Source organism: Rhinoraja longicauda, unplaced genomic scaffold (assembly GCF_053455715.1).
Source record: "Rhinoraja longicauda isolate Sanriku21f unplaced genomic scaffold, sRhiLon1.1 Scf000517, whole genome shotgun sequence".
In the NCBI taxonomy this organism is placed as follows: Eukaryota; Metazoa; Chordata; class Chondrichthyes; order Rajiformes; family Arhynchobatidae; genus Rhinoraja; species Rhinoraja longicauda.
Genome location: NW_027601734.1, coordinates 57,359 through 79,509, shown reverse-complemented (window position 1 = coordinate 79,509; position 22,151 = coordinate 57,359). Strand labels below are relative to the sequence as shown.

General features: G+C 46.4%; 1 pseudogene; it reads left to right on the top strand.

The window, feature by feature from the left end:
* The first annotated feature begins 8,250 nt into the window (after positions 1 to 8,250).
* On the top strand, positions 8,251 to 18,053 carry LOC144591034 (proteinase-activated receptor 1 pseudogene; annotated as a pseudogene).
* The last annotated feature ends 4,098 nt before the right edge of the window (positions 18,054 to 22,151 follow it).

Below are 22,151 nucleotides of genomic sequence, written 5' to 3'. Positions count from 1 at the left end.
GAGAGCTAGATAGAGCTCTTAAGGAAAGCGGAGTCAGGGGGTATGGGGAGAAAGCAGGAACGGGGTACTGATTGAGAATGATCAGCCATGATCACATTGAATGGTGGTGCTGGCTCGAAGGGCCGAATGGCCTACTCCTGCACTTATTGTCTATTGTCTATTGCCGGGACCAACAATCACCTGTACGCTAGTTCTATCGTACACACTAGGGACACTACACGGACTGAACAAAACAAATTAGCAGTCATGTGCAGTTCCGGTTGTCACATTCAAGGAGAGTGGTGGGGTGGTTTGAGAGACAGTGCGAATAGGTTCACCAGGATGCTGCCTGGATTACCGAGTATTATTTAGAAAGAAAGGTTGTTCAGTTCAGTTCAGTTTATTGTCACTGTACCGAGGTACAGTGAAAAGCTTTTTGTTGCGTGCTAACCAGTCAGCAGAAAGACTATACATGGTCACAATCGATCCATTTACAGTGTATCGTGTTGGACAAGCCTGGATTGTTTTCTCTGGAGCATTGAAGGCTGAAGATAAAAAATATGTACAATAATGAAAAGCATAGATTGGTTAGATAGTCAGAATCTTTTTCCCAGGATGGGAAGGTCAAATGCTAGAGGGCATGGATTTAAGTTGAGCGGAGGAAAATTTAAAGTAGAATTACAGGGCAGGTTTCTTACACAGAGCTCTAGGAGCAGAATTGGGCCATTTGGCCCATCAAGTCTACTCCACCATTCAATCATGGCTGATCTATCTTTCCTTCTCAACACCATTCTCCTGCCTTCTCCCCATAACCCCTGACACCCGTACTAATCAAGTATCTATCAATCTCCACCTTAAAAATACCCATTGACTTGGCCTCCACAGCCGTCTGTGGCAATGAATTCCACAGATTCACCACCCTCTGACAAAATAAATTCTTCCTCATCATTCCCCCCCCCCCCCCCCCCCCCCCTCCTCTCAGCCTATAGCGATGGCTTCCTGTGTTGGATATTTCCATGCTGGGAAAAATGTTCTGTCTATTTATCCTACCTATGCCTCTCATAATGTTATATACTTCACAACCAGAGAGCACTGATAAACCCCTATCTACCTCTTTGGTGACCCTGGGTGTATCCTTGATCGGACTTTACTGGCTTGACCTTGCATTAAATGTTATTCCCTTATCGTGTATCTGTACACTGTAAATGGTTCGATTGGAATCATGTATTGTCTTTCTGCTGACTGGTTAGCACACAGCAAAAGCTTTTTGCTCTACCTTGGTACATATGACGATAAACTAAATTAAATTAAATTAGCAAAGTTTAAGAAGCATTTGGACAGACCATTGAACAGATAGGGTGAGGAGATTATAGACAGGCAGCTGGGATCAGTTTAAATTGGTGCTGGGGTTGGCAAAGGCATTGTGGACTGAAGGGGTCACAGTGAACTAAACGGTCAGCCATTCAGGACTGCAATGAGAAGAACTTTCTTGACTCAAGAGTTAAATCTCTGGGATCCTAAGGGGGGAGAAGGTAACTTACTGGGATCATTGTGTTGCAAACATAATTTAGAGTCCTACTGCGTGGAAATAGACCCTTCGGCCCATCTTGTCCACACGTCCCATCTAGACAAGTCCCACCTACCTGCGTTTGGCCCATATTCCTCCAAACCTGTCCTGTCCATGTACCTGTCTAACTGTTTCTTAAACGTTGCGATAGTCCCTGCCTCTACTACCTCTTCTTGCAGCTCGATCCATACACCCACCACCCTTTGTGTGAAAAAGTTACCCCTCAGATTTCAATTAAATCTTTCCCCTTTCAACTTAAACATATGTCCTCTGGTCCTCGGTTCACCTCCTCTGGGCAAGAGACTCTGTGTAGCTACCCGGTCTATTCCTCCCATGATTGTATACACAATTTCAGACAATTTCTCGGTCACCTGAGTGGATTTGCTTGTATACATCGCCCGGTGCGGCCGCGGGACGTTTCAGTGGCCGGTGCGGCTCGGCCGCGGGACGTTTCGGTGCCCGGTGCGGCTTGGCCGCTGGACTTTTCAGTGCCCGGTGCGGCTCGGCCGCTGGACTTAACATCGCCCGGTGTGGCCGCGGGACGTTTCGGTGCCCGGGGCGGCTCGGCCGCGGGGCCTTCCATCCCCTTGCGGGGGCTGTGCGTGTCGTTTGCCTCGGTAGGGGTCGAGCTGCCTGTCCGTGGGTGCGGGGGGAAGAGAGGGGAAGTTTTGTTGCCTCCATCACAGTGAGGGGGTGTTTGGAGTCACTGTGATGGATGTTTGTGTTGGGGTCGGGTGTCCTGTGTTCTTTTCTTTTTTGTTGTGTCTTGTGTCTTGTGACTGCTGAAATTTCGCTCGGTGTTTGTGCCGAGTGACAATAAAGTGTTGTTATACTGTTATACTGTTATATACACTGGAATTTAGAAGGATGAGAGGAGATCTTATCGAAACGTTTAAGATTATTAAGGGGTTGGACACGTTAGAGGCAAGAAACATGTTCCCAATGTTGGGGGAAGTCCAGAACAAGGGGCCACAGTTTAAGAATAAGGGGTAGGCCATTTAGAACTGAGATGAGGAAAAACTTTTTCAGTCAGAGAGTTGTGAATCTGTGGAATTCTCTGCCTCAGAAGGCAGTGGAGGCCAATTCTCTGAATGCATTCAAGAGAGAGCTAGATAGAGCTCTTAAGGATAGCGGAGTCAGGGGTTATGGGGAGAAGACAGGAACGGGGTACTGATTGAGAATGATCAGCCATGATCACATTGAATGGCGGTGCTGGCTCGAAGGGCTGAAAGGCCTCCTCCTGCACCTATTGTCTATTGTCTATTTACATTGTTCTAGAGAATCTCTGTGAAAGCAGCCATTTGTAAAAACCTATCTCCCCGTCCCCAATTGGTTACGCTGAGGGTGATGTCAAAACTATTTGTTAGAATGCATGGAGTTCAGAGTTCAATGGCTGACCCTGCCCAGAGGCTCTTTAGTCAGCGTTACCGGGAGGGAGCCACTGGAGACATCGGATGTCAAGAACAAGGGCCGGTTGGAGGGTGAACCGGGGTAATGCCTCCAGTGCCTTCAAGGTCAGCACCCCACGACACCAAGTTGGCCGGACGAGGAGAGGAGGGACGTGGGTTTGCCGGCAGAGCCATTCGAGGGCGACGGACTGGTTAGCACGCAACAAAGGCTTTTCACTGTACCTCGATACAATAAACTACAACTGAAACGGAGGGGATCGGGAGCCACTCCAGTAAATCAAGCGTGCGGGAAACCGGACTTTGGAAAACGGACCGGGAAATGCCGCCGAAAGATGACGGCACCAACACGCGTAAATATGCAAAAATAATTTCATTGTGCAGGTGCAGATGTGCAGGTGGAACAAAGCAACTTTGAACCATTGAAATCTAATGTTTTAACATTATTAGACTGACCACGTGAATGCACAGGAAATAGTCCTGCACAGAATCCGATGGATCACTGGTGTTAAGACAATACTTGTTATTGCTGGTCATTACTACAATCTCACTGTTGTCTGGAGGCAGGGACCCGATGCAATGGGTGTCCATTGATTTATACAATACAATACAATACAATATACAATATATCTTTATTGTCATTGTACGGGGGTACAACGAGATTGGGAATGCGACTTCCATACGATGCAATAAATGCTGGTGATGTTTCAGCCAAGATTGATGTGCAGTGTAGGAACCGAGTGATTCCATCAGCTGATCACAATCTCTGATACAAGATAAAATAGCCACAACGGCAGCTGTTGCTATGGGGCAGTCACTGGTCAGAGATTGCTCCATGTCCATCACCAGCACAGCACTCCCCAACGGCCCTCCCCACTATCTAAGGCATCGACATGAGGCGCTCTCTCTAGAAGGTGGCATCCATCATGTGGAGAGGATGTTTCCACTAGTGGGAGAGTGGTCAAAGCCTCAGAATTAAAGGACGTTCCTCTAGGAAGGAGATGAGGAGGAATTTATCTAAGTCAGAGGGTGGTCAATCTGTGGAATTCATTGCCACAGACGGCTGTGGAGGCCAAGCTAATGGTTACTTTTAAGGCAGAGATACATAGATTCCTGATTAGTGCGGGTGTCAGGGGTTATGGGGAGAAGGCGGGAGAATGGGGTTAGGAAGGAGAGATAGTTCAGCCATGATTGAATGGCGGGGTAGACTTTCATGGGCCGAATGGCCTAATTCTGCTCCTATCACTTATGAATTTATGAACATGAACTATCATCAAGGATCCCCATCATCTGGGCCATGGCTTCATCTCACGGCTACCACCGGGCAGGAGATACAGAAGCTTGGCAGACCACACCACCAGCTTCACGAACAGCTACTTTCCAACAACTGTCATTCTTGAACCAACCCACACAATCCTAATCCTCCCCTCGACAATAGGTCACCATGACTGCCTCTTGCACTAACTTGGACCTGGGTTTTTTCCGATTGTGTTTTGCAAGCTTTTTTTCTAAGTTTATAGACAATAGACAATAGAAAATAGGTGCAGGAGAAGGCCATTCGGCCCTTCGATACAACACCGCCATTCAATGTGATCATGGCTGATCATTCTCAATCAGTACCCCGTTCCTGCCTTCTCCCCATACTCCCTGTCCTTTAGTTTATTTTAATTATTTTTACGTGTAATGCGGTACAGTGAAAAGGGTTTTGTTGCGTGCTATTCAGTCAATGGAAAGACTATACATGATTACCATCAAGCCCTTCACAGTATACAGATACAGGGTAAATCGAATAACGTTTAATGCAAGATAAAGTCTCATAAAGTCCGATTAAAGGTAATTCGAAGGTCTCCAATGAGGTGGATGGGAGGTCAGGACTGCTCTCTAGCTGGTGAGAGAATGGTTCAGTTGCTTGATAACAGTGGGGAAGAAACTGCCCCTGAATCTGGAGGTTTACATTTTTTTATTATTTTTTTATTTTTTATAATTCTATTTTTATTTTGATTTTCCAGTTCCATACATTCCACAATGATACACATTCTCATTCACCTTTAACCCTCCGTAGTTAACAAATACTGCATATCCCAAAATAAATCATACCACAGGTATTGGAAGCACTACAAGGATGGGTAATGACTTACTGGACATTTGATCATATCCAAAACTTAACTACATATACAAACAAAAACAAAAACAACTAAAACCAACATTTGGGGTATATCTCTATAATATTTCATCACTACTTCTGGAGCGGTATGAAATCAAGGAAAATGAGATAGGACACGGAAGTAGGATACAAAGATCCGCTTTAAACAAATGATTGCTGTACGGGCATAATGTACAACATCCATTTTTCCCACCTTTTCAAAAATATTCCCTGTTGCAATCTTAAAGCAAAAGTTATCCTTTCCATTATAAAAATATCATATACAATGTTAATCCAGTCATCCACATTAGGTTTTCCAGGTTTCAACCACTTCCTAGTAATAGCTTTCCTGCTGGCAGCACTTAAGATCTGGAAAAGATACTTATCTTTAATAGAAGCATTTTGTACTGGTAAAGCACCAAAATATAAAAACTCAAATTTAAATCCATATAAAAAACTTTTTGTAAAACTTTATGAATCTCCTGCCAAAATGGGATCACTGATACACAAGACCAAAATATGTGAAAATGGTTTGCCTCAAGGCACCCACATTGTCGCCAGCATGAAGAAGAATTTGTGTAATGCCTTTTTTGAACTGGTGTAATAAAAAACCTAATAAGGGTTTTCCAGCAAAACACCCGCCAAACATTTGAACTTGAAGTTTTCCATTGTATCTCACATAAGCTCTCCCAGGTTTCTTCCTTTAGAACCAGATTACCTTCCCTTTCCCATTTCTGTTTTACATACAGTGAGTTGCCTTTTCTCTGCCGTAAACCCTTGTATAATTTTGAGATGGTTTTCTGTTTTGAGCCTCCATGGTAAGCATCAATAAATACATTTAACAAAATATTATCCCATTTTACTTCTGCACATTCCTTTTGTATTTGATCTATATAATGGCGAATTTGAAGGTATCTATAGAAATCATCATTATTCAAACCAAATTGCCTCTTCAGATTCTCAAAGCTGTTCATAGACCCCTTATGTAAAAATGTGCAATATGATGTCAAACCTTGAGAACTCCATCTTTTAAAACTAGTGTCCTGTCTTTTTGGTACAAAATCTGGATCAAACGTGCACCATCTCAAAATCTTCACAGCATCCCTCAGATGATTTTGGGTAACGACCTTATTCCATACCTTAAGTGATAATCGAATCCATGAGTTTCCCAAATTAATTAACTTATTTGTTAACTCCTTATCTCCGATTGCAGCCTGAATCGGAAATTCCTCTGTTATAGCAATCTCAATCTCCTTCCATCTAGCACAATAGTTGGGGTTGCACCAATAAATTAATGTTCTCAGCTGAGCAGCTGCATAATAGTCTTTCAAGCACGGGAGTGCAACCCCACCTTTATTTTTGGTCAGTTGTAACCCCTGGTATCTGATTCTTGGTCTTGTCCCTGCCAAATATACCTCGAGATTTGTTTATCCCATTCTTGAAATTGTTGGTCTGATATATCTAGTGGAAGTGATTGAAAGAGATACAACAGCCTCGGTAACATAACCATTTTGACCGATTCAATACGAGATCCAAAATTAAGATAAGGTATTAGGTCCCACCTCCTAATGTCTTCCCTGATCTTATTGTTCAATGGGAGGTAGTTAAGCAAGTGCAGTTTAGTCAGATCTATTGGAATGTTTATTCCCAGATATCTCATGGATTCAGCATCCCACCTCAAATTAAACTTTTCCCTTACTTTTACTGAGGGGCTCTATTTGAAACTAAGAATTTGTGTTTTTATAACATTTAACATAGCCAGAGAAGGATCCATATCGTTCCAAAACATAAAATAACTGTAACAAAGACTGTTCAGGGTCTGACAAATACACCAATACGTCATCGGCAAATAAAGAAATCTTTTCTTCCCCTCCTTTCATTACTATTCCTTTGATATTATTATTCTGGATAATCCACTGACTCAAAGGTTCGATAAAAACCGCAAATAAACGGGGGCTGATTGGACATCCCTGTCTTGTTCCTCTTTCTAGCAAAAATGGTTTTGAAACTACTCCGTTAATTTTAATTCTTGCACTTGGGCTATCATAAAGAGCCTGTATTGTTTTAATAAAAGTATTGTGAAATCCAAATCTATCTAAAACTCTAAGCAAAAAAGACCAATTTACACAATCAAAAGCTTTTTCAGCATCTAACCCAACTAGGACTGCTTCTAAGTTAAATTTTGTTATGTGGTCAATTATGTGCAATGTCCTTACATTTTCAAACATCTGTACCTCCAGTCTGAGGGGAGAAGGGAGATGGCTGGACCTTGATTAAGCTGGTGGCCTTGCTGAGACAGCATGAAGTGTAGATGGAGACAATGGAAGGTAGGTTGGTTTTAGATATGAGACCGTCTTGGCATCATGTTTGGCACAGACATTGAGGGCCGATGGGCCTGTTCTCGTTGCTGCACTGTTCTATGTTCGTTCTTGGTGACAAATCCCTGTCCTTCAGGTTAAAGAAAAATTGTGGGGCCAAAGTGAGGAAATGTAATGGAGTGGGAACAAAGAATTTTGGTGATGACAAAGGTATTGAGTCTGAAGCTGGTGCTGGAATCAGATAAGATGGCGACCCTCGGACTATCCTTGATCGGACTTTGCTGGCTCTACCTTGCACTAAACATTATTCTCTTATGTATCTGTACACTGTAAATGGATAGATTGTAATCATGTATTGTCTTTCCGCTGACTGGTTAGCATGCAACAAAAGATTTTCACTGTACCTCGGTACACTGACACCAATAAACTAAACTGAACCTTACTGGAGGTATGTGCCTGGTTGGGTTTACACCGTTGCTATGGAGATGGAGGCGACAGCTGCACTATTTTACACCAATATATATATTTTTAAAGGTATTTCAGCGCTTAGTGCTTGAAGGCATAGTGATAGTTGTCAAGTGAGACATCCATCGTGAGGCTATGGTTAACCGGGAGAGGTCTGACCACTTTAAGAACACTCCCCAAACTCGCAGACGGGGAGGTTTGTCCAGGAAGCGTTCAACTGGATAATAAAATGAAAAGTGCAAGCTGAAGTCGACGTATAAGCTTCTGAGGCTAGAGAACCAAAAGAGAAAACAGCGGGGGGGGAAAGGAGAGAGGCAGTTAGCGGACTGGTCTTCACTTGTGAAGAGTGGGGAGAATCCTCTCACACACGGGATGTCCCGGACAGAGTTGCTGGTGATATGGATGGTTCTGGCTGCCGTGGGCTCTGCTCTACAGTCCGGTGAGCAGGGGGCAGGGAGGGTGGAGTAAGGGGTAAAGGGAAGGGGGAGGGGAAGAAGAATGAAAGATGATTTTATATATATATATATATACATACATGTGTGTGTGTGTGTGTGTATATATATGTATGTATATGTGTGTGTGTGTATATATATATATGTATGTATGTATATGTGTGTGTGTATATATGTATGTATATATGTGTGTGTGTATATATATATGTATGTGTGCGGGTGTGTGTGTATATATATGTATGTATATGTGTGTGTGTATATATGTGTATATATATGTGTGTGTATATATATGTATGTATGTGTGTGTATATATATGTATGTATATATGTGTGTGTATGTGTGTGTGTATATGTATGTGTGTGTATATATATATAGTGTAAGAAAATAACTGCAGATGCTGGTACAAATCAAAGGTATTTATTCACAAAAAGCTGGAGTAACTCAGCAGGTCAGGCAGCATCTCAGGAGAGAAGGAATGGGCGACGTTTCGGGTCGAGACCCTTCTTCAGACTGATATATATATATATGTGTGTGTGTATATACACACACACACACACACACACACACATATATATATATATGTATGTGTGTGTGAGAGAGAGAGATAGACACAAAATACTGGCGTAACTGGACATTTTCGTTAAAGGATGTGTTACTGATTGTGGATGATCAGCCATGGTCACAATGAATGGCGGTGCTGGCTCGAAGGGCCAAATGGCCTCCTCCTGCACCTATTTTCTATGTGTCTAATACAGTTGTGTAAGAAGGAACTGCAGATGCTGGTTGAATCCGAAGATAGGCACAAAAAGCTGGAGTAACTCAGCGGGACAGGCAGCAGTTCCTTCAGACGGCTGAAGTTCTCCAGAGTTCTTTCGGCCAAATCAATTGTTTAATTGTGCTGTTGGTTTTATAATATTTATCAGTCTGAAGAAGGGTCTCGACCCGAAACGTCACCCGTTCCTTCTCTCCAGAGATGCCGCCGCTGAGCTGAGTTACTCCAGCATTTTGTGTCTTGCCTGAAGATCTTCACACTTCAAGTTCTTTCGGGAAGAACTTCAGACGCCCGAAGAAGGGTCTCGACCCGAAACGTCACCTATTCGCTCAGTGTTGAGTCCATCTTCACTGTAAAGCAACCCCCGCAGTTCCTTCCGACACACTTGAAGGAATTGAGGATGGAATTGGCTTAGCTGTTGCATGTGGGAGCGTTGTAGCAACGGTCTCCCCGAGTGGAGACGCAAGAGACAGTGAGTGGATGGTGGGGTACTGAGCAAGCACAAAGTTGCTGGAGTAACTCGGCGGGTCAGGCAGCATCTTCAGAGGGAAGGTGTGATGTTTTGGGTCGGGACAGATATGTGATGTTTTGGGTCGGGACAGTTCTTCACGCTTCAAGTTGTTTGTGTCTGTCTCGATGAGTCGTTATCCAACGTGCGTGAGAGAGGAGGGTTTAGCACCTTGACATCCAAAGCCATTCTTTTGTTCGTGGTTACCCGTGTCATCGGAAACAGATTGCACGGCCGTTTCGTTGGGATTGCGAAGACTAAAACTCTGTAATTAGAGTGGGCAGACTAAATGCCAGCCCTCTAACGATAAGCAAAATACAAAGTACCTGAGGAACTCAGCGGGGGAGCGAATGGGCAGGTAACGTTTCGGGACGAGACCCTTCTTTGGACTAATCCCTTCAGAAGGGTCCCGACCCGAAATGTTCCCTATTCAATCCCTCCACTGATGCTACCTGAGCCACTGAGTTAATCCAGCACTTTGTGCTTTCCTCAAGACCCCACACACCTGCAATCTCTTGTATAGATTAGAATAGCCTTCATTGTCATCCAAAAACAAAATCCTTTTAATAAGTTCATAAGTGATAGAAGCAGAATTAGGCCATTCGGCCCATTGAGTCTGCATCGCCATTCAATCATGGCTGCCTCCATTCTCCTGCCTTCTCCCCATAACCCCTGACACCCGTACTAATCAAGAATCTACCTATCTCTGCCTTAAAAATATCCACTGACTTGGCCTCCACAGCCGTCTGTGGCAATGAATTCCACAGATTCACCACCCCTCTGACTAAAGAAATTCGCCTTCCTAAAGGAACGTCCTACTAATACCCAATCTTTCCAGATTACTGCGTACATTCCGGGCTGTATCCTGACTTTCAGGTTTGCCAAAAACTCGGAGGGAGGTAGGAGCCAAGTACCTGCGAAACATAACATTGGTGGATGGAGTGCCGGGCTCAGAGAGCTCAAGGAAGTGGAAAGACACTGAAAGTTAACGATATCATGAAAAGAGTAGTGATCTGGAGAGTGGGAGGAGGCGATCAACACTGAATCATACACTCTGGCACCTGAACAAGAAATTCATGAAGTAAATGGAATAACTCAGCGGGTCAGGCAGCATCTCTGAAGAAAAAGGGTGGGTGATGTTTCGGGATGCAGAACGCTGGAGTAACTCAGCGGGTGATAGTCATGGAGAGTTATAAAGTGATACAGTGTGAAAACAGGCCCTTCGGCCCAACCTGCCCACACCGGCCAACATCTTCCAGCTACACCAGTCCCACCTGCAAGGATTTGGTCCATATCCCTCCAAAACCTGTCCTATCCATGTACCTGATGTATTCCTCTCCTGATATTTTTACGCCTCAATAAGACAATAGACAATAGGTGCAGGAGGAGGTCATTCGGCCTTTCGAGCCAGCACCGCCATTCAATATGATCATGGCTGATCATCCAACTCAGTATCCTGTACCTGCCTTCTCTCCATACCCCTTGATCCCTTTAGCCACAAGGGCCACATCTAACTCCCTCTTAAATATAGCCAATGAACTGGTCTCAACTACCATCTGTGGCAGAGAATTCCACAGATTCACCACTCTCTGTGTGAAAAAAAACTTTCTCATCTCGGTCCTAAAAGATTTCCCCCTTATCCTTAAACTGTGACCCTTTGTTCTGGACTTCCCCAACATCAGGAACAATCTTCCTGCATCTAGCCTGTCCAACCCCATAAGAATTTTAGAGTGAAGGGGAAAGAAGATGGCCGCTGGAAGGATGGTGTCAGTGGATGGTTTCATTCAAATTGAAACTACATTTTTAAAGCTAGAGAGATTTTAAAGTTTAAAATGTTCAATTCTAACCCATTTCCTGAAGGGCTTCAGCGTGTGACGTCACAATGGCACCCGTGCAACCCCCCGCCGGTGTTCAGCCTGTGACGTCACAATGCAATGCGAGCCGCAAGTCTTCCACAGATCAGCTCCTCCCCCCCCCCCCCCCGACCTTTCACTAATGCGCTAACCCGCCCTGGACCTTTCACCAATGCGCTCCCCCGCCCACCCCCGGACCTTTCACTAATGCGCGCCCCCGCCACCCCCCTCGGAGCACAGCCGCCCGTCCCGGCATGCCTCGCGCCTGCCACTCCTCAGATCGGGCCGCGCTGACCGCCGGGAGGTGTAGTCGCCTCTCCCACGCCGAGATGGGGCACCCGCCCGACTGACTGCAGTGCTGAGGGGGGATGGTGGGTGAAGGGGGGGAGGGTGATGGACTGGGTGAGGGGGAGGGGGGGAGGAGAGGGGGAGGAGAGGGGGAGGAGGGAGGAGGGGGGGGAGCGCACTCCATTCCCACCTCAACCCCCCCGTTAAAACTCCCCCAAACCTCTCCTGCATTACCTTAAATTGTGTTTGGGATTTTTTTCAGAACCCCGCTCACGCACTCCATTCCCCCCTCAATCCCCCTTAAAACCCCCCGAACCTGTGCTGCATTAACTTAAATTGGTTTCAGGTTTTTGTAAAAGCCCCACTCCATCCACACCCCCTCAACCCCACTTATCATCCCCCGCCACAACCCACCTCAACCCCCCTTATCCACTCCATCCCCCTCAGCCCCCTTATCCCACCCTCCATTCGCCCAATTCATCCCCCCTCAGCCCCCTTTAAAACTCCCCCAAACCTCGACTGCATTGGTCTAACACCCTCCCCTTACTCAGCCACCCCATCCCCTCACTCACGCACTCCATTCCCACCTCAACCCCGCCCCCCCTTAAAACTCACCCAAACCTTTCCTGCATTAACTGAAATTGTGTTTAGCATTTTTCTTCAGAGCCCCACTCACGCACTCCATTCCCCCCTTAATCCCCCTTAAAACTCCTCCAAACCTGTGCTGCATTAACTTAAATTGGTTTCAGGTTGTTTTTTTTAAGAGCACCACACATCCACCCCCCCTCAACTCCTTATCTTCCCCTCCTCAACCCACCCCCTTATCCTCATCTCACCCACTCCATCCCCAGCCCCATTATCCCCCCCTCTCTTCCACCCTCCATTCACCCAATTAATCCCCCCTGAACCCCCTTTGAAACTCCCCCAAACCTCTACTGCATTGGTCTAACATTCAGCCACTCCATCCCCCCGCGTTCCCGGGTGGGGGCAGGGGAGGAGCAAGTGGGGGTGGCTAGGGGGGATGGAGTGGGTTAGTAGGGGGAGGAGGGGGGGATGAGTGGCGGGTTGAGGGTGCTGCAATACAAGAGAGGCTTTGGGTCCAGGCCTCACTCAATCATACCCTCTCCCTTTCCCTGCCCCCCCCCACCCCCCCCCCCCCCTCTACGAGGAATGGGCCCAACGGGTCCACTTGGTCTAGTATTAATTAAATTAGTCATACAGCGTAGAAACAGGCCCTTCAGCCCAACTTATCCACACCGACAAGTGTCAAGCTTGTCCCACCCACCCCTCCGAGCGTCAACCCTCCCCCAACTGTGCAAGCGGATGCTGCAGCCATCTTACGTAAGTATTAAAGTTTAAAAAGTGATTTTTAAATCTCTCCCGCGGGCCTGGCTACCCCCCCCCCCCTAACTGATGATCCGTGGACCCGTTGGCAGCCGGGGAGTGTCCCCTGGGGTTGTGGGCGGGCGAGGGAGGACAGGAGAGGGAGCCACTCAATTCGCCCCGGGCAGCCATCGCGTCAGCCAGAGAGAGCCGTGGACCCATTGGGTGGAAACCTCTCCTGCAGCGGCAGCGGCGGCCATCTTGTTTGACCCTCTGCCAACGCGCTGCACCACGGGAGGAAGGTCAGGTGCAGGACATGCCGGGACGGGCACCGGACCTCCTGGTGGGTGGGGGTGGGGGGGGGGGGGGGGGGGGGGAACGTTTATTAAAGTTTATTACGTTAATTGTTTTTAAAGTGTAACGAAACTTGCTAAAATTGTCACGCTATTGTGTACCGTTTTGGCTGTATTTCGGGCACGCACTAAATGCAATATATATGAGAGTTTTAGTAATATAATAACAGAAGATAGATAATGAAAAACTTTGAAGGCAATTGGGGAAAGAATTTGCTTGGGATGTCAATGATGAAGAGCTATCATTGCTCACAATTACTTAAAAGGTGATTAGAAGAAATAGTTTTCTGTGAAGAATAATCAGTGCAGGAAATGCTTTGACGTGACGTGAAGGGTATTTGGGGTAAAAACCACTGCATTTATTGAGACAAGGATAGAAAGCTGAAGACAAGATAAGGCATGGAGTGGGGGGAGGCGAAGGGGGGGGAGGGGGGAGAGTGGAAAGAGCTTTTTGGACAGCTGTTGTTCAGAGATTTTGTGGCATAAGCTGAAACAGTTTGGTGAACTGGGGAGAGAGGGTAGGGAGGGGTGGTAGTTGAGGTCGGAGTGAGGCGCTTCAAACATATACTAAAGATGAGAGCAAAGCAAGAAATTGTCCCTAGTGGGTGTAGGAGAATGTTAGTGTGCGGGGATCGCTGGGCGGCGCGGCTCCGGTGGGCCGAAGGTCCTGTTTCTGCGCTGTATCTCTAAATCTAAAATCTAAACTAGGTGGGTGAGGAGGAGGTGGGGGGGGGGGGGGGGGGGGTTAATGCCGAGGCTCCTGGGTGATAGATAGAAACAGATCTATCTGGTGGTGGTGCAGTGGCACAGTCGTAGAGTTGCTGCCTTGCAGCCCCAGAGACCCTGGTTTGATTCTGATTATGGGTGCTGTCTGTACAGAATTTTGATGTTCTCCCTATGACCGCGTGGGTTCTCTGTGAGTGCTCTGGTTTCCACCCACACTCCAAAAATGTACAGGTTTGTAGGTAATTTGGCTTCAGTAACATTGTAAATTGTCCCTTGCGTGTAGGATAGTATTAGTGTGCGGGGATCACTGGTCGGCACTGACTCGGTGGGTCGAAGGGGCTGTTTCCACACTGTATCTCTAAAGTCTAAAGATATGGAGAAAAATCTAGTGGAGACTTTTAATGAAGTTTGTCATTTTGGGCTATTTTAAATCCATATGAAGAACAAACATAGTGAGTTAATTTCACCAACCAACCCTTAATTATCCATGAAAATATATTTTCATTGTTGTGCTGGAATAATTCATAGAATCACTTGCATTGTGATTCTATCACTCTCCATCAACTTCAGGCCAGGCCAGGGATGGGATTGATTTAGTTTAGTTTAGAGATACAGCGTGGTAACAAGCCCTTCAGCCCACAGAGTCCGCACCAACCAGCGTTTAACACATTAACACTATCCTACACATACACCAAGTCAATTAATCTACGAGAAAATCCACGAGGTCACGGGGAGGCCTTGTATCATCTGCCCGATGGTAGAAGTTCAAACAGACTGTTGCAGGGGTGTGAAGAGTCTTTCATATCATATCATATCATATCATATATATACAGCCGGAAACAGGCCTTTTCGGCCCTCCAAGTCCGTGCCGCCCAGCGATCCCCGCACATTAACATTATCCTACACCCACTAGGGACAATTTTTACATTTACCCAGCCAATTAACCTACATACCTGTACGTCTTTGGAGTGTGGGAGGAAACCGAAGATCTCGGAGAAAACCCACGCAGGTCACGGGGAGAACGTACAAACTCCTTACAGTGCAGCACCCGTAGTCAGGATCGAACCTGAGTCTCCGGCGCTGCATTCGCTGTAAAGCAGCAACTCTACCGCTGCGCTACCGTCTTTGTGGATGCTGGTGACTTTTCTGAGGCATCGTGTGTTGTAGATGCCCTCCAAGGCTGGTAGCTGTATTCCGATGGTCCTCTAAGCTCTATGGACTACCCGCTGAAGAGCTTTCCTCTCTGTCACCGTGCAGCTGAGGTACCACAAAGGGATGCCGTGTGTTAGGATTCTCTCTATGGTGCAGCGGTAGAAGGTCGTCAGCAGCTGTTGGGGTAGACCAGACTTCTTCAGTGTTCTTAGGTAGAACAGTCATTGCTGTGCCTTCTTGACCAGCGCAGCAGTGTTATTGAACCATGTGAGGTCCTCCGAAATGTGAGTGCCCAGAAACTTGAAGCTGGCCACTCTCTCCACACTGTCCCCGTTGATAAAGATCGGGGCGTATTCCCCGTTATGTGACCTACGGAAGTTGATGATCAGCTCCTTGGTCTTGGTGATATTTAGGGACAGGTTGTTATTAGAGCACCAGTCCGCCAGGTTCTGCACCTCCGCTCTGTATTTTGTTTCATCACCGTTGGTAATCAGCCCAATCACCATTGTGTCGACTGCAAACTTGACAATGGTGTACAAATCATACAATCAGGCCAAACTCTAGAACAATAGGTAATGCAAATGGAAAGATACAGAGTGCAGAATATAGTTCTCAGCATTGCAGCACACAGTTCCAGAGACAAAGTCCAATGTCCGCAGTGGGGCCGAAGTGAATTGGGCAGTAACCTAGCTCATGGTCACAGGACTGGGGTTCAGCAAGTAGGACTGAGATAACGAGATATTTCATAAGTTATAGGAGCAGAATTAGGCCATTCAGTCCATCAAGTCTACTCCGCCATTCAATCATGGCTGATCTTTCTTTCCCTCTCAACCCCATTCTCCTGCCTTCTCCACATAACCCCTGACACCTGTACTAATCAAGAATCTGTCAATCACCACCTTAAAAATATCAATTGACTTGGCCTCCACAGCCGTCAGTGGTAATGAATTCCACAGATTCACCACCCTCTGACTAAAAGAATTCCTCCTCATCTCCTTTCTAAAGGTACGTCCTTGTATTCTGAGGCTATGGCCTCTGGTCCTGGAGTCTCCCACTAGTGAAAATATCCTTTCCACATCAACTACCGAAATAAATCCAAGCATTGGATTTGCCTTCCTTACTAACGATTCGACTTGCATACTAACTTTTTGGGAATCCTGTACCAGCACTCCCAAGTTCCTTTGCACCTCCGATCTCAGAATATTCTTCCCATTTAGAAAATAGTCTATGCCAGGGGCCACAGTTTAAAAATAAGGGGTAAGCCATTTAGAACGGAGATGAGGAAAAACGTTTTGTCAGAGAGTTGTAAATCTGTGGAATTCTCTGCCTCAGAAGGCAGTGGAGGTCAATTGTCTGAATGCATTCAAGAGGGAACTAGATAGAGCTCTTAAGGATAGCGGAGTCAGGGGGTATGGGGAGAAGGCAGGAACGGGGTAGTGATTGAGAATGATCAGCCATGATCACATTGAATGGCGGTGCTGGCTCGAAGGGCAATATTGTCTATAAACGTGTTTAAATTATTATCATTTTTTTATTGTTCTTGTATTTTCAGAGAGGAACTCGAGTTCCCGAATTAACCTTTCTCCCAAAACCTTTGGAGGGAGCCGGTATCGCAAAATCTCTGACGGCAGCGGTTCCCAGAGGAGGGGATCAGTGCCGGTGCCAGTGCCGGCGTTGAGACGGGGGTTGAATGGGAGTCACTCCCTCGGCTCGCAGGGAAATGAAATGCCCGCAGCGTGGGGCACGGGGACATTGACGGGCCCGGGCACGACGGTGGTCATTCCTGTCCTCTACACCTTGGTGCTTGCCGCCAGCCTGCCGCTCAACCTGCTGGCGATCCTGGTGTTCCTCTTCAAGGTGGGCGCAGCCAACAACTCGGCGGTGATGTACATGACCAACCTGGCGGCTGCCGACCTGCTGTTCGCGCTGCTTCTGCCGCTCAAGATCTCCTACCACTTCTCCGGCAACGACTGGCGGCTCGGCTCGTTCCTGTGCCGCCTGGTGACGGGCGGCTTCTACGCCTACATGTGGAGCTCGGTGCTGCTGATGACCTGCATCAGTGTGGACCGCTGCCTGGCCGTGGTCTACCCTATCAGGTGCACCTCCTGGCGGAGCCGCTGGCGAGCAGCCTGTCTCTGCCTCGCCTCCTGGCTCCTCCCCATCTGCGGCACTCTTCCCATCTTCCTCACAGAGCAGGCCGTGTACAACCCCTACCTGGAAATCACCACCTGCTACGACGTGCACTATTCCGACGACCCGTACACCTTTATCCACTACTGTCTACCCTGCCTCTTGGTCGTTTTCTTTCTCGTTCCCCTGGTCGTCAACACAGTCTGCTACGCGAAGATAATCTCAACACTGCACTCGGCCAGTGCGGTCAACCCGCAGGGGAAGAGACATGCCATCGTCCTGGCGATCATTGTACTCAGTGTGTTCATTGTCTGTTTTATACCCACTAACATCATCTTGGTGTTACACATCCTGAATCTTATTCACGGGAAAGGGGATTCACTTTATTTTGCCTACCATCTCTCCCTGTGCCTGGGTAGTGTGAGCTGTTGTCTTGATCCATTGATTTATTATTACGCATCGTCCTCCTTCCAAAACCAGCTACATCACCTTCTGCGTTCTGGGCAGAACAAAATGATTCAGGTAAAAGAACGGATTAATAAAGTGGGAACTTCCACCCCCCATCAGCGCAATCAGCAGAATGGTGTTGAGGCAATAACATATAACAATAACATATAACAACTACAGCATGGAAACAGGCCTGTCCGGCCCTACCAGTCCACGCCGACCATTCTCCCTGACCTAGTCTCATCTACCTGCACTCAGACCATAACCCTCCAATCCCCTCCTATCCATATACCTATCCAATTTACTCTTAAATAATAAAATCGAGCCAGCCTCCACCACTTCCACCGGAAGCCCATTCCATACAGCCACAACCCTCTGAGTAAAGAAGTTCCCCCTCATGTTACCCCTAAACCTTTGTCCCTCAATTCTGAAGCTATGTCCCCTTGTTGGAATCTTCCCCACTCTCAAAGGGAAAAGCCTACCCACGTCAACTCTGTCCGTCCCTCTCATAATTTTAAAAACCTCTATCAAGTCCCCCCTCAACCTTCTACGCTCCAAAGAATAAAGACCCAACCTGTTCAACCTCTCTCTGTAGCCTAAGTGCTGAAACCCAGGCAACATTCTAGTAAATCTCCTCTGTACCCTCTCCATTTTGTCGACATCCTTCCTATAATTTGGCGACCAGAACTGCACACCATACTCCAGATTCGGCCTCACCAATGCCCTGTATAATTTCAACATTACATCCCAACTTCTATACTCGATGCTCTGATTTATAAAGGCAAGCATACCAAACGCCTTCTTCACCACCCTATCCACATGAGATTCCACCTTCAGGGAACAATGCACAGTTATTCCCAGATCCCTCTGTTCCACTGCATTCCTCAATTCCCTACCATTTACCCTGTACGTCCTATTTTGATTTGTCCTACCAAAATGCAGCACCTCACACTTATCAGCATTAAACTCCATCTGCCATCTTTCAGCCCACCCTTCCAAAAGGCCCAAGTCTCTCTGTAGACTTTGAAAATCTACCTCACTATCAACTACTCCACATATCTTAGTATCATCTGCATATTTACTAATCCAATTTGCCACACCATCATCCAGATCATTAATGTAAATGACAAACAACAGTGGATCCAACACAGATCCTTGGGGCACTCCACTAGACACTGGCCTCCAACCTGACATACAATTGTCAACCGTTACCCTCTGGTATCTCCCATTCAGCCATTGTTGAATCCATCTTGCAACCTCACTATTAATACCCAACGATTTAACCTTCTTAATCAACCTTCCATGTGGAACCTTGTCAAATGCCTTACTGAAGTCCATATAGACAACATCCACAGCCTTGCCCTTATCAATTTCCCTGGTAACCTCTTCAAAAAATTCAAGAAGATTAGTCAAACATGACCTTCCAGGCACAAATCCATGTTGACTGTTTCTAATCAGGCCTTGATTATCCAAATAATTATATATATTGTCCCTAAGTATCTTTTCCATTAATTTTCCCACCACAGACGTCAAACTAGTAGGTCTATAATTGCTAGGTTTACTTTTAGAACCTTTTTTAAACAAAGGCACAACATGCGCAATGCGCCAATCTTCCGGCACCATCCCTGTTTCTAATGACGTTTGAAATATTTCCGTCATAGCCCCTGCTATTTCTGCACTAACTTCCCTCAATGTCCTAGGGAATATCCTATCAGGACCTGGAGACTTATCCACTTTTATATTCTTCAAAAGTGTCCGTACCTCCTCTTCTTTAATCCTCCTAATTTCCATCACTACTCTACTTGTTTCGCTTACCTCACATAATTCAATATCCTTCTCCTCGGTAAATACCGAAGAAAAGAAATTGTTTAATATCTCCCCCATTTCTTCCGGCTCAGCACATAGCTGTCCACTCTGACTCTCTAATGGACCAATTTTATCCCTCACTATCCTTTTGCTATTGACATATCTGTAGAACCCCTTGGGGTTTACTTTTACATTACTTGCCAAAGCAGCCTCATATCTTTTTTTCGCTTTTCTAATTTCCTTTTTAAGATTCCTTTTACATTCTTTATATTCCTCAAGAACCTCATTTACTCCCTGCCGCTTATATTTATTGTATATCTCCCTCTTTTTCCGAACCAAGTGTCCAATTTCCCTAGAAAACCACGGCTCTTTCAAATTATTATTCTTTCCTTTCCACCGAACAGGGACATAAAGACTCTGTACTCTCAAAATTTCACCTTTAAATATCCTCCATTTCTCTATTATATCCTTTTCATAAAACAACAATTTCCATTTCACTCCTTTTAAATCCTTTCTCATCTCCTCAAAATTAGCCTTTCTCCAATCCAAAATCTCAACCCTTGGTCCAGATTTGACCTTTTCCATAATGATATTGAAACTAATGGCATTATGATCACTAGACCCAAAGTGCTCCTCAACACATACCTCCGTCACCTGACCCATCTCATTTCCTAACAGGAGGTCCAACACTGCCCCTTCTCTGGTAGGCACCTCTACGTATTGCTGCAAAAAACTATCCTGCACACATTTTACAAACTCCAAACCATCCAGCCCTTTAACAGAATGTGATTCCCAGTCTATATACGGAAAATTGAAATCACCCACAATCACCACTCTGTGCTTACTACTAATATCTGCTATCTCCTTACATATTTGCTCTTCCAATTCTCGTTCCCTATTTGGCGGTCTATAATACACCCCTATAAGTGTTGCTAAACCTTTCTCATTTCTGAGTTCCACCCAAACAGCCTCCTTAATCGAGCCTTCTAGTCTGTCCTGCCAAAGCACTGCTGTGATATCCTCCCTGACAAGCAATGCAACACCCCCACCTCTTGCCCCTCCGATTCTATCACATCTGAAACAATGAAATCCTGGAATATTTAATTGCCAATCGCAACCCTCCTGCAACCATGTTTCACTGATCGCCACAACATCATACTTCCAGATGTCAATCCAGGCTCTAAGCTCATCCACCTTTCTTACAATGCTCCTAGCATTAAAATATACACATTTAAGGGACCCATCATTTCTTATTCTCAGTTTATTTCTTTTCCCTTCTTTCTCTCCTACATATTGGGTCTGAGTGTTTCCCTTTTCTGCCTCCTGCCTCACACACTGCCTATTAGCTATCTGTGTTTGAGTCCCTCCCCCCAACCTTACTAGTTTAAAGTCTCCGCAGTTATTTTAGCAAATCTCCCCGCCAGGATATTGGTTCCCCTCGGGTTCAGATGCAACCCGTCCTTTTTGTACAGGTCATACTTCCCCCAGAAGAGGTCCCAATGATCCAGAAACTTGAATCCCTGCACCAGTTCCTCAGCCACGTATTTATCCTCCACCTCACTCCATTCCTATTCTCACTATCGCGTGGCACAGGCAGTAAGCCTGAGATTATTACTTTGGAAGTCCTTTTTTTTAACTCTCTTCCTAGCCCCCTGAATTCTCCTTTCAGGACCTCTTCCCTTATCCTACCTATATTGTTGGTACCTATATGTACCACGACCTCTGGCTCCTCTCCCTCCCCTTTCAGGATATCCTGGACACGCTCAGACACATCCCGGACACCGGCACCAGGGAGGCAAACCACCATCCGGGTCTCCCGACTGCGTCCACAGAAACGCCTATCTGACCCCCTCACTATAGAGTCCCCTATTACTACTGCTCTCCTCTTCCTTTCCCTACCCTTCTGAGCAACAGGGCCGGACTCCTTGCCAGAGGCCCGGGCACCGTCGTTGCCCCCAGGTAGGCTGCCCCCCCCAACAGTACTTAAACAGGAGTACTTATTTCCAAGGGGTACAGCCACCGGGGTACTCCCTAGTCCCTGCCTCTGTTCCTTGCCCCCCCTAACAGTGACCCACTTGTCTACCTCCCGTGGTCTAGGAGTGACCACCTCCCTGTAACTCCTATCTATAACCTCCTCACTCTCCCTGATCAGACGGAGGTCATCAATCTGCCGCTCCAGGTTCCTAATACGGTCCCTTAGGAGCCCCATCTCGTCACACCTGGCGCAGATGTGGATGTCTGGAAGACTATCAGACTCCCAGATTCCCCACATCTGACACCCAGAACAAAAAACTGCCCTGGCAGTCATACTCTCCAAACAAAGCCCCGCGCTCGGTTACTAAACCTACCGCCCGGCCGCTACTCCAACCGCTCCAACCGCCCACCCAAAAGAACTGAGTGATCTCCTGGGAGAGGCGAAAAACCGGATAAAAAACCCAGGCCAATTTGGGAAAAAATCCAGGA